At 42.4% G+C, this 10,514-nt stretch overlaps 1 long non-coding RNA gene across 1 annotated transcript; it reads right to left on the bottom strand.

The window, feature by feature from the left end:
* Nucleotides 1-8,757: 8,757 nt before the first annotated feature.
* On the bottom strand, nt 8,758-10,167 carry LOC109369403. Its single transcript, XR_004160896.1, has 3 exons — nt 10,100-10,167; nt 9,732-9,826; nt 8,758-9,019 (listed from the first exon to the last, which is right to left on the bottom strand). It is a non-coding gene; the product is annotated as an uncharacterized LOC109369403 (long non-coding RNA).
* Between the last annotated feature and the right edge of the window lie 347 nt (nt 10,168-10,514).

Genomic DNA, 10,514 nt, shown 5'->3' with positions numbered 1-10,514 from the left:
GGCGCCCGGTGAGCGGGTGGTCCGCTCTGCCCTTCGGGAAGGACGTCCTGAAAGCGGGCGGTGAGCCCCCGTCTGTCTGAGCCGCGGTCCGGCTCCGATTTCCCCCGGATGTGGTGGGAAAACGCAGAAAGACGAATCGTGAACCGCTTTGCCTGATCGTTGCGGGGGAAAAGTCTTAACTGGGAGCCCGAGAGTCCCAGCAGAGGCCTGGGAGGTGGAAATGCCCCTTCAGGAGAAGGGATTTTCAGCTGCGGGCTCTGCTTTTGGGTTTTCTTCCTACAGCAGCATACCCTGTCCTGAACCTGGCACCCCACGGCTCTGCCAGCTGGGTGCAGTCTGCTCCCCACGGAGATGGGGTGTCTGTCAGCACCCGAGTGAAGAGTAATGCTCCAGCTCTCCCACAGAGGAGTTTTTGCCCGGTATCTAACACATCTGACAACAGGCAGAGAACCGAAGATCAGTTCTATTAGGGCAGGTTTTTCTATGGAGAAAGGACAGGGAATCTGCTAGCACCTCAGCTTAAGCACTTGTGGGAGTTTACACGTTAACAGTTATCCAAAAGCCCACATCAAAAAACTGCCATGGCCATGGGCACCAAAATTCCTCAACAAGAATAGACTGGGGCAAATTGCTCAGACCTGAAAATTTGTACGAAGGCTGGGTCACCCAGTTTGCTTCTTCAGAACTGCTCGCTCTCAGAGAAATGATTAAGAAAGAAGTGACACAAATATATAGCTCCAGGGAGGGGAAAGATGGCAGTTGGGAAGGGAAAAGTCATTGCTTTCCTATGAAATCGCCTAATGATTTCCTAGGAAATCTCCCTAACTAAAGTCATCTGTGAAATACAGCATAGGGAATTAATAGAACCTTACTGTAGAGAAAGGGAGGGTTTTGTAATGAAGGCCATGACTGTGGTGAGCCCTCACTGTGACCTGAAGTTGAAACCTGTGCGTCAGTACAGCTCGTGCTGCTTCCCAGCTCTCAGTTCTTTCACAGACAGCACTGTGCTTTTAGGTCGTTGCTACATCTCTCTGATGCACACAGGTTAGAAACCCAAGGCTAGAAGCTTCCCAGCGCCTGGTACTCCTGAGCTGGAAGCTTGCTTTGTGGACTTTCTGGAGCATGGAAATAACATGCCATGGATAATATAAAGTCCAACCCACTCTGTCTTTAAAAAGGATTTCGACTGTAAGCAGAGGAGTATGACAAGTTAGCAAGTACAATGTATACCAGGTCACACAAGGTTACTTCAGCTCTTACTCCTATGTATCTGCTCTAATTTAGTAGCAGGAGGTACGTGGCAGGTCAGGTTGGTGGCTGGAGTTGATGAACTTTAGGGTTTTTTCCACCAATGATGATTCCACAGTCTGTAGCCCTTTTCCCATCCCAGACCTCGAACACAGCGCTTGGAGACCGATGGCAACCCAGCTACGGCGGTGGCAGAACGCAAGCACCAGAGGAATCCATATGGGAATCTGTTTTGCCAGGACTATGGAATGCCAGGGTTGTGGTTCCTCCTCGTGGTGCTGAAGCATATCTGTATGTTTCACTGATTATGTTTGGATGTATACCCAGGATTGTGGCTATGTACATTTAAAAAAAACACTGAAACAAACATCTTCAAAGTGTCGTGATGAAAATATGGTTTTGGCACGTGTTATAAATCGTGTGGTTTTTTCAGGACCTGATCTACTTTGTGAGGACTCACTTAAAGGAATGGAGCTTGGCACAAGGCATACAGGGGATTATCTAAGGACTGGCAGGAGGAGCTGGAACCGGGGTAGAAAAGAAAGAGTGAAGTAAAACACAAGATGAGTAGACAAAATGCAGAGGAGGAGAATAGCACATGGCTGGCCAGCAAGAGTCAGGAAGACAGAAAATCCATCCTGCTGTGGAGATTGCCTCTTAATAGTCACAAGAAAAAAATGAAGTCCACTGAAAAGCTGATCCAAGCATTATGAAGAGACAAGAATGATGAAGAGCCAAATCATCTGGCACAAGTGTGGAAAGCTACAGTTTAAAAAACAATACCAACAATACAAACAGACCAAAGAGAGGCTTCTTATAACCTCAACTTTCACAGGATGTTTTCTATTCCTCTACAACTTTCCAAAAGTTTTGTATTTTAGTGGACGTACCTCTGTTTTTCATACTGAAGCAAATTAAGAGTTGTTCATGCAGCAAAGTATGTAGAACCAGATCTCCAGCTGGTTCTAAAATGGACCTATACTGAGGCATAGCAACCTAGAGTCTCGGAGCAAAACCAGAGCAGCAAAAAACCCGGATATCTTATCAAATTGTATTGTGTCTTCACTGCCACATTGAAAGAACAGAACATCCCCACTTGAATTCACAATGCTCAAAGTACACTGCTGCAGAGTAGGGAGGAAGGAGGGAAAGGAGATGGGCAAGAAGAGGTGGTCTATAACCTCCTCCTCACTGATGTCATGTAATAAAATCTTCAGCACCTTTCCCGTAGTTTTACACTACGTCTCATTCTGCAGAAACATCAGAAAACCCTGCATCTTTAGATTATAAATCTTCATCAAAGTATGAGTATATCAGTCACTTTTCTGCTGGTTTCTTTTCATCTCTACTGTATCTGTCTCCTACAGGAATTCATGAAAGCTCGTCCCCTGCTCTCCTCCCTCCCTCCCCAACACTGGCTGCTGTTCAGCAAAAGCTGGCCATGTGTTTTGCTCAATCAAATCTAATTAAGTTATCCAGAGGATTTTCTAGATAACGCTTTGCTATCTACAGCTGCTTACTTCTCCACTGGATCTTCCTTCATTAGGAACCCTCAGTTTCCCCACGACACATATAGGCAGAGTATCTTTTTGTTTTGGTCACTAAAAATATTGGATCGGCCCCTCTGAATTGCTGGGGATTGTCATGGACAGCTGACAAATCCAGCTGGATCTATGCAAGAAGCTGTTTGCCCTACAAAAATGCTAAGGCTTTGGGGATTTGCGTGTCCAAATAACTTAATCAGGAATATTCAGTAGGTATCATTCAGTTGGGGATCTTTCCCAGGTCTCAGGGAAGCCAGACTCGGGTTCCAGGAATATGACTCCAAATCTGCTGCTGAGGAGCAGAGGGGCGGCGCTGAGGACAAGTGCAGCAGTGCACACGAGGCACCCATCCTGCTGTTTGGTCCTTGAGCAGCATAGACCAGTTGCCTTCAAAATGCAGTGTTTATTCCTCACTTTGTGGTTAGTACTTTTCAGAGGGAGATTATGCACAGCCAAATAATTTCAAACAGGTTATCTTGATAAGGCAGGTAATTGCCACCCTGTGCTATATTTTGAATTGAAGAACCCAATTTTACAGCAGTGACTGAAAGAAACGTATTGTTTTAAAAATCTTTTACAAATGACTTCACCTTTCAGCACTGTACTTTTGATATATATGATGCAGAGATTTCCCAGTAATAAGGAGACAAAGTCCAAAAATAAAATAAAATAAAAAAATAATAAATAATATAAAAATAATAAATAAATAAATAAATAAATCCCACACCACACCATAAACTCATTTGGGAACCTCTACTAACTGAGCCTTAGGAAGTAGGCTTCATTCTTTCTGGATGTGACTTTCAACAACGCTCCCTAAATGTGTACAGCAGCAACTAAAGAATGTGGGCCGGGCACTGAACCATGCCCATATTCTTTATGTTTTATCTTTCATAAGCAGAGCTTAGCTCAGTAGTGTGAAATGGCTCAAAATAGGCCTCCAAATTACTAGGGTATGTGAATTCAGCGTGCCGCTACGGTGATACGTGGAAGATTTCTCTCCCTTCCTGCAGAAGTCACAATCAGAGGACTTCTTATCATTCAAGAGGTTATATCCAGAAACTAACTGTTTTTTTAAAGGATTTATCAAACTTAAATCTCCCCTCAATCTCATCATTATCAATCTGAGCAATGGCATAAGAAGCCCATAGAGCACTCTGTTCTTACAAACCCCAGTTCAAAAGCATGTTGCTGAGCACTGGTCCGATGCACGTGGAACTGGGACAGACATCCCATAGCTGTCAGTGAGAAAAAATGTTACAGCCATTCAGAAAGAAATGTGTGGCGTTGCCATACAGGCATCTGGCGATGCTGATGTTACTTCTCAGCTAACACTCATCCTGTTGCTACATTAAACACTACAGACCAAAGTACTTAAGATGAATTAATACAGCTATCTCAGGTTCTGCTCAAGAGTTTATTTTTTCCTTCACATGGAGTTAGGTACAACATAACCTATTTTTAGAGAGAAATGGACTATGAGGCAAATGAGAGTTGTATTGGAAGGCACCAAATGCCTGTAGTTGTGAGCAGAACCTCTGAAACTTCAGGCATTGCCTGCCTGTAGGAAATTAGCAGTGTTGGACCAGAAGTGCAGGTGAATTAGGGTTGGACACCAACTAACTGGCAGGATAGCTAAGAGCAAATATTTGCAGACTTCCACATGCCGAGGAGAGATTGAGCTTGGAAACTCATCCTTCCCATGCATTTTTCTCTGTGCTATGGATTGGATAATTACTGGGTGACACGCATCTCCTCATGTGTGCCAACATCACTTCTGATGTAACTTTAGCTGTGAATAAGATTACGTCTGGAATGGATGGTCCAGCACATTTTTCATTTTAAGATCAACACATTTTGCAGCACAAGGACAGAGTATCCACTCTGCCTACACTTGCTCTTGGTGCTGGAAGGCCAGAAGGCAGAGCAGTGTCAGTGAAGGTACACCCGTTTATCCTGGCTGAGGATTCAGCACTCTTAAAAGTGTGATGTCCTTTTGTGGGGTTACTGCCTCTTTGTATTCCACTTCTTTTGGCAGGACCACATAAACATCCATATTGGGTTTTTCAGAACGCCAGACAACACAAACCTACGTTCTTAAGATTAAAAATAGAGAGATTCATCTGATTTAATTTCCTCAACCTGCTAAACCAGAGAGCATGAGTTGTGTAAGAAGATGCACAAAAGCTGGTTGCAAGAAATGATAGAACACACTGGCACACTTTCTTAAGGGCTCTTCTGTTTCTTTCTTTCTTTCTTTTTTCTTTTTTTACTTTTGAGCATAGCTGTAAGAATCAATTATTTGTAATATCTACCTATTTTTATATCACATATATATAACTTTGCCTTAAGCGCTACTTTTCTTATGCAGCTGAAGGAGGAAAGCTTAGATCCTTGGCCTCTATTGTGGCAGATGTAGGAACATTGCTTTTTAAAGCAGTTTAAATAGAAGTTGGTGGACTGGGGGACCCTGGGTCTCACTTTCAAATCTTCCTTGCTGCCTTACAAAAGCTAAGCAGTTAGGTGCAATGACTCACACTGACATTTTTGGGAGAGAATGATGCCTTTTATAATAACATTGATATTCCCCCATTGATGTCTCAACACTGGCTAATTTAGAAAAGAAACATGTAGTGCAAGGTTGAAAGGTCACAGGCCAGCCAAAGAACTCATGAGATCATGGGACCATGAAAGAGGCTCCGGCTTTAAAATAAAATAGCCTTTCTTCTTTTTGTTTCTTTTTATTTTTGAGGTACATACAAACTTTTCTAAAGGGCAGGAATTTCATCTGAACTGTTCTGTCACATACTGTACAAATAAGAACGACACTGCGGAACTACTTGAAGGGGTTCGGCAGAGCTGATCTCCGGAGGTCACTTTAATCTGTATTGAGTGGGGAAGGAGTGGGAGAAGGAAGGACACACGCTTTCAGAGCACTGCCAGACCTCTTTAAACTCTGATGGTATCATCGTCAAGCCCACACCCTTCTTAGATTACTCTCCTCACGATTTGTAATGCCCCCGCAGCCCAATGAGTGTGAAATTAAATGATGAAATATTGGATTATTTGGGCCTGTTGTGTTCTACTCTACTGGCACTGTTCTTTTCCCTTTCTGTCTCCTGATTTTCCACTCTCAGAGCTAAAGGGGAAGAAGGGGAAAAAACCCTGATAACACAATAAATGCACTTCCATATTGTTCTCCTGACCGATGTGTGTACCTTGAAAAGTTTTGAACACAGATTCAGGTTTCAGACTAATATTGGGGCTAGATTTTCTGGCTTTGGTTTCTTTCCACGATTCTTTGCTTCTAGTGCAGCAGCAGCTAACAAATATTATTTGTTGATGCAATACATATAAACCATACATCTTTAGTGTACAAATCTATTATTAAACCAAAGCAATTAGGCACTGAGAGCCTTCCTAACTGTAGCTTCTCAAACAGAAATAGACAAAGTGGTTGCCTAATGGAACGTGCAATTGATAAGAGAAGAAATTATTATCTCATAGTTAATGTCTTTAGCATTTGAGAAAACAAAGTCTAGCTCCTGCCATAAAGCCACGTACTTTACTCCTGCTGTACTCCTAGACAATGCAGCTATGCATTTCACAACTTTATCTCAATTTCTGTGTTTTCTTGGCTGTTTTATTTTGGTCAAGTTTACAAAGTGCATAAATTTGAAGGTAACTTAGTGTGAGGCAACTAGGAAGCAAACTAAGCAATAAGAAAAATTTACTTTTTGGGCACAATCAGAAAAACTATTGGAAATTGCATGCATTGAGGACTTGTACTGGATAATGGTGTAGAGCCTGCTGTGTTGGAGACAGATCCGATGTCAGAGGACTGAGCAATCTCTGATGTGCTGTGCTTCCAGCTCTAGGCTGGAAGTAAGCAGGAGACTTTCCCCTGGCTCTCTCAGTGTTGAAGTACACAGTCATCTCAGTTAAGCAGCCCATAAAACACTGACCTATAAAAAATTGTAGCCTGCCTTCCCCTGTGGTATCCTGTTGTGAGTTTACCCTAGCAAGCTGCTAAGCACCGCACAGCCTCAAAACTAGCACATACCCTGAAGTATCCACTCTTTTTCCAGGGAGAATGCTGTAATTCCACTTCCTTATTGCACGGCCTTCTCACAGTGCCCCCTCTCTGCCCATGTTTCTGAGTTTAGTTAGTTGCATGAAGAGTGTGGTAAAAAAAAATCTCAAAACCATTCCAGCCCATATGGCACCATCATGAAAATAATTTCACAAGATGTGCATTTTCACTCCTATGAAACTCCACTATGTTTATGAGAGTGCTGATGGCACTGCTGTGAGCCCTTAGGTCCCCATAAATGCTTTGGGTTCTATTAGTGAGCCCATCACTAACATTAATTTTCTAGCATCTTCTGATAGCTGGAGTTGAGTTACAAAAGGAGGTACTAGGATTTAGGATAGTTCACTTACATATGCTGTCACTGCAATGTCCTTGGGGCAGACAAAAGCCGACCATCTATGGATGCCCCTGGCTCAACCGGGCACAAGGTGAGAACTGTGCAGTGTATCCACAATGGCCTTCTTAGGTATCAAAGCTCTTTATAAATTATACAGGTATACTATCTAAACTCCTTATGCAGGCTTAGACAATTTCCTCCCTCCTCCCACTGCTTGTTTTCCACAACTCACAAATGTCTGTTTCCAGCAAAAAAGAAAAATGAGCTGGCAAACGCTCTGCCTATAGCTCAATTTTGAAGCTGAGAAATACAGATTTCCTCCAATCTTTCCTTCCTAATGTTTTGTGAAATGAACTATTCAAAACTATCTATTTTAGAAGGAACTGAAAATCCTTCCCTCCATAAAGTAACCTATTAAAGCCTTATTTATTTTTTTTTTCTTTTGCTCCTCAAGACATGCACCATAGCCTATGAGTCCTTTTTCTCCATTTATGGGTTTTGATGACACATTCTGTTCATATGGGTCTGGAAGTTCTGGTGTTATCATTTTGACCGTTGCTTTTGTGTATGAGAAGAAGAATCAGATGTGGCCAAATGCAGAGAAGTACTGCACAAAATTTTTCATTAGCTCAGTAGGGATGGCTGGAACTTTTTCTCATGCAAAACTCCTCCCATCATCAGTGGGGATCTTACATATCTGTTAAGCACAGATATCACTCTTGGCTGAATTCATCCTGAGGCACAGACTGCTAAAGCTCAGAGGGTGTCAGTTTGGAAGCACTGCTGTACAATCTATTCTTCAAGTCAGTAGTGGCCATTGTCAGAGACAGCCCTTTAGTCTGATCCTGTCTCAGATAACTTTATTGCGTCTAACCTCACTAATCCAGTTATCTGAAACCATTTAAAGTTGCAGTTACATAAACAACGGCATTAAAAAATCAGGTGCTGGCCAATGAGGCTTGGTGTGCTTTGGTGCCACAGCAGCAGCACGTGGCTCTGCTGAGACCCAGCTGCAGCAGGCTGCACACATAGGGCGTCACCCTGCACATGGCTGCCTGCCTCTTGGCCCTGTCCTGCAGCATGCAAGGAGCCTCCCATGGATGCCTCGGCAGCCTGAGCTCTCATGGCAGTCCAGGGGAGAGAAGCATGCTTGTGTGATGTGATACTTAGGAATACATTTGGGGCAGTAATGGGTACAAGAAAACCTCTGAGGCTTCAGAGGTCATTGGTTCCCTTTCCCAAATTGCTGTTTGTTTCTATGACATATATATAATGATATCAGCGGAGTACACAAGTTATAAATATCCAAGGAGGTTCATCAGAACACTCAATCCACCCACCATAATGGCAGCCTTCAGTATGTCTATGCAAACCATCCCATAAGTCTGTGGATTGTCTTCTCCCATATTCCACAGATCTTCCTGCTTTCTTCGCCTGCATGCTCTTCACTCAGCTAGAAGCTCTGCTGTTAAGATGCTCTTTCTCCTGTTTAGGCAGATTGCCTCACCTTTCTAATGCCTCTTCTGCTAACCCAGGGAGCATGAGGCAAAGAAAAGGAATTGAATCAACATCTTCCTAACAGCAATCACAAAAGCTGAAGCAGAAGTTTTTTCACTCATCTTATTTTGCATTCATTCATCAGCAACACACAGCTACGAAGAAGTGTTGTTTGTGTGCAGTAATCAGGAAAATCATGGACTCACCACAGAGTACAGCATGCAAGACTCTGTATTTCTGACACAATGACTCACTGATTCATTTGACTGACAGGTTAGATAGAAGGTCTTCAGGGCACTCCTGAGAATCAAAATCAAAAAAAAAATAAATCCACATATGAAGGTGTCCTATGGCTTTCTAAAGCTTCTCTTAGTTGGTAACTAAGCTCACCTACTTTTAATTTCATATAACGAGAAAGTACAGACTTACCTTAGTAAGAGCATGGCAAATATTAATTAAGAACTAGAAAGCAAGAATAACAATAGTTGCCAGGGAGGATAAGTCTGAAAGCTTGGAGTTTAGATTGTATGAAGCTGAAAAAAGAGTAATAACCAGAAAGCATGGAAATTAAAAGTCCTACTTGGTCATTAGAGAACATTGAAAGCAGCAGCATAATGAGAAATGCTCACTTTTCACCTGCAATACCCAATTGCTTCTGATAATTAAATCTTAGAATCGTGAGTTGTTTCAGTTTGAAGGGACTTTCAAGGTCTCTGGTCTCTTTGCACATGGCCCTGCTGGCTAGTGGGGTAACATAGTGGGGCACTGGTGGCACTGCTATGTTGAGGATCACTACATCACTTTGTTTATTGTTTGCAAGCATGGGACTGTGCCTTACTGTACTGAGGGGTCTTGCCTAAACCATATGACCATCTGAAAACTGATAGCGTTAAGCTGACCTTATGGAGCTGAAATACCCATTTTTAAGAAAGTCTGTGCTGGAAAAAAAACCTGGAAATCATACCATTATTGCTTCTACACAGCAGATTTTATGAGGGGAAAGCTGACTTACATGTATCTGTGGCTTCTTTTCCAGCAGGGGTAAAGCAGGTCACAGCAACCGAGGATTTGCACCACACCTCTGGTTTCAGGCAGAAACCCATCTTACTAGGAGGACAAAGACAAATAAATTATAAATAAAACTGCATAAAAGCTTTACAAATCACTGTTTTAAGAACTCAACTTTTCATCAATCTATCTATTACTCTGCTCTCTGTGATGCCTCTTAATCTCAGCAGAGATACAGGCAGCCTGTATTCTTCTAACCTCAGCAGGCTGTCACTGGTCTTTGATACAGCAGCTGTCTCATAGCTACCACTAGATTTCAATTAAACCAGCCTATATTTAGGATGAAAATAGGGCTATTTTAAACTGCCATACCTGCCAACTTTTATTCCCTCTCAGCAGTAGTTATTTTACTTGATGTTCCTGGTTTTAAGCTGTGTCATCTGTAAAATTAAAAAAATACCAGAAACTGTGATGTATTTTATATTCACATCACCAAATATCTATCATTAAAAGCAGCACTTCTTTGGAGAAGAATCTGTTTAAAGATGATAAATAATAAAATGTTCTCTACTCATAACCAGGGCTGCTAGCATAGACTTGCCCTGGTGGGACAGTACAAATGATTCTTCAGTGCCAAGAGGCATTAAAGTCAATATGTTTTTCACTGATCACGGAGGTCTGTTTCTAACAGGAGTGCTCAAAGAAAGAAATTGCTTGTGGGCCCAGCACAGATATCACCCTCAGCCTGTGTCACACACACGTGTGCAAGCAGCTCTGGCTCTATCCC

Source organism: Meleagris gallopavo, chromosome 11 (genome assembly GCF_000146605.3).
Source record: "Meleagris gallopavo isolate NT-WF06-2002-E0010 breed Aviagen turkey brand Nicholas breeding stock chromosome 11, Turkey_5.1, whole genome shotgun sequence".
Taxonomy (NCBI): domain Eukaryota; kingdom Metazoa; phylum Chordata; class Aves; order Galliformes; family Phasianidae; genus Meleagris; species Meleagris gallopavo.
This window is presented reverse-complemented; position numbering and strand designations above follow the sequence as displayed.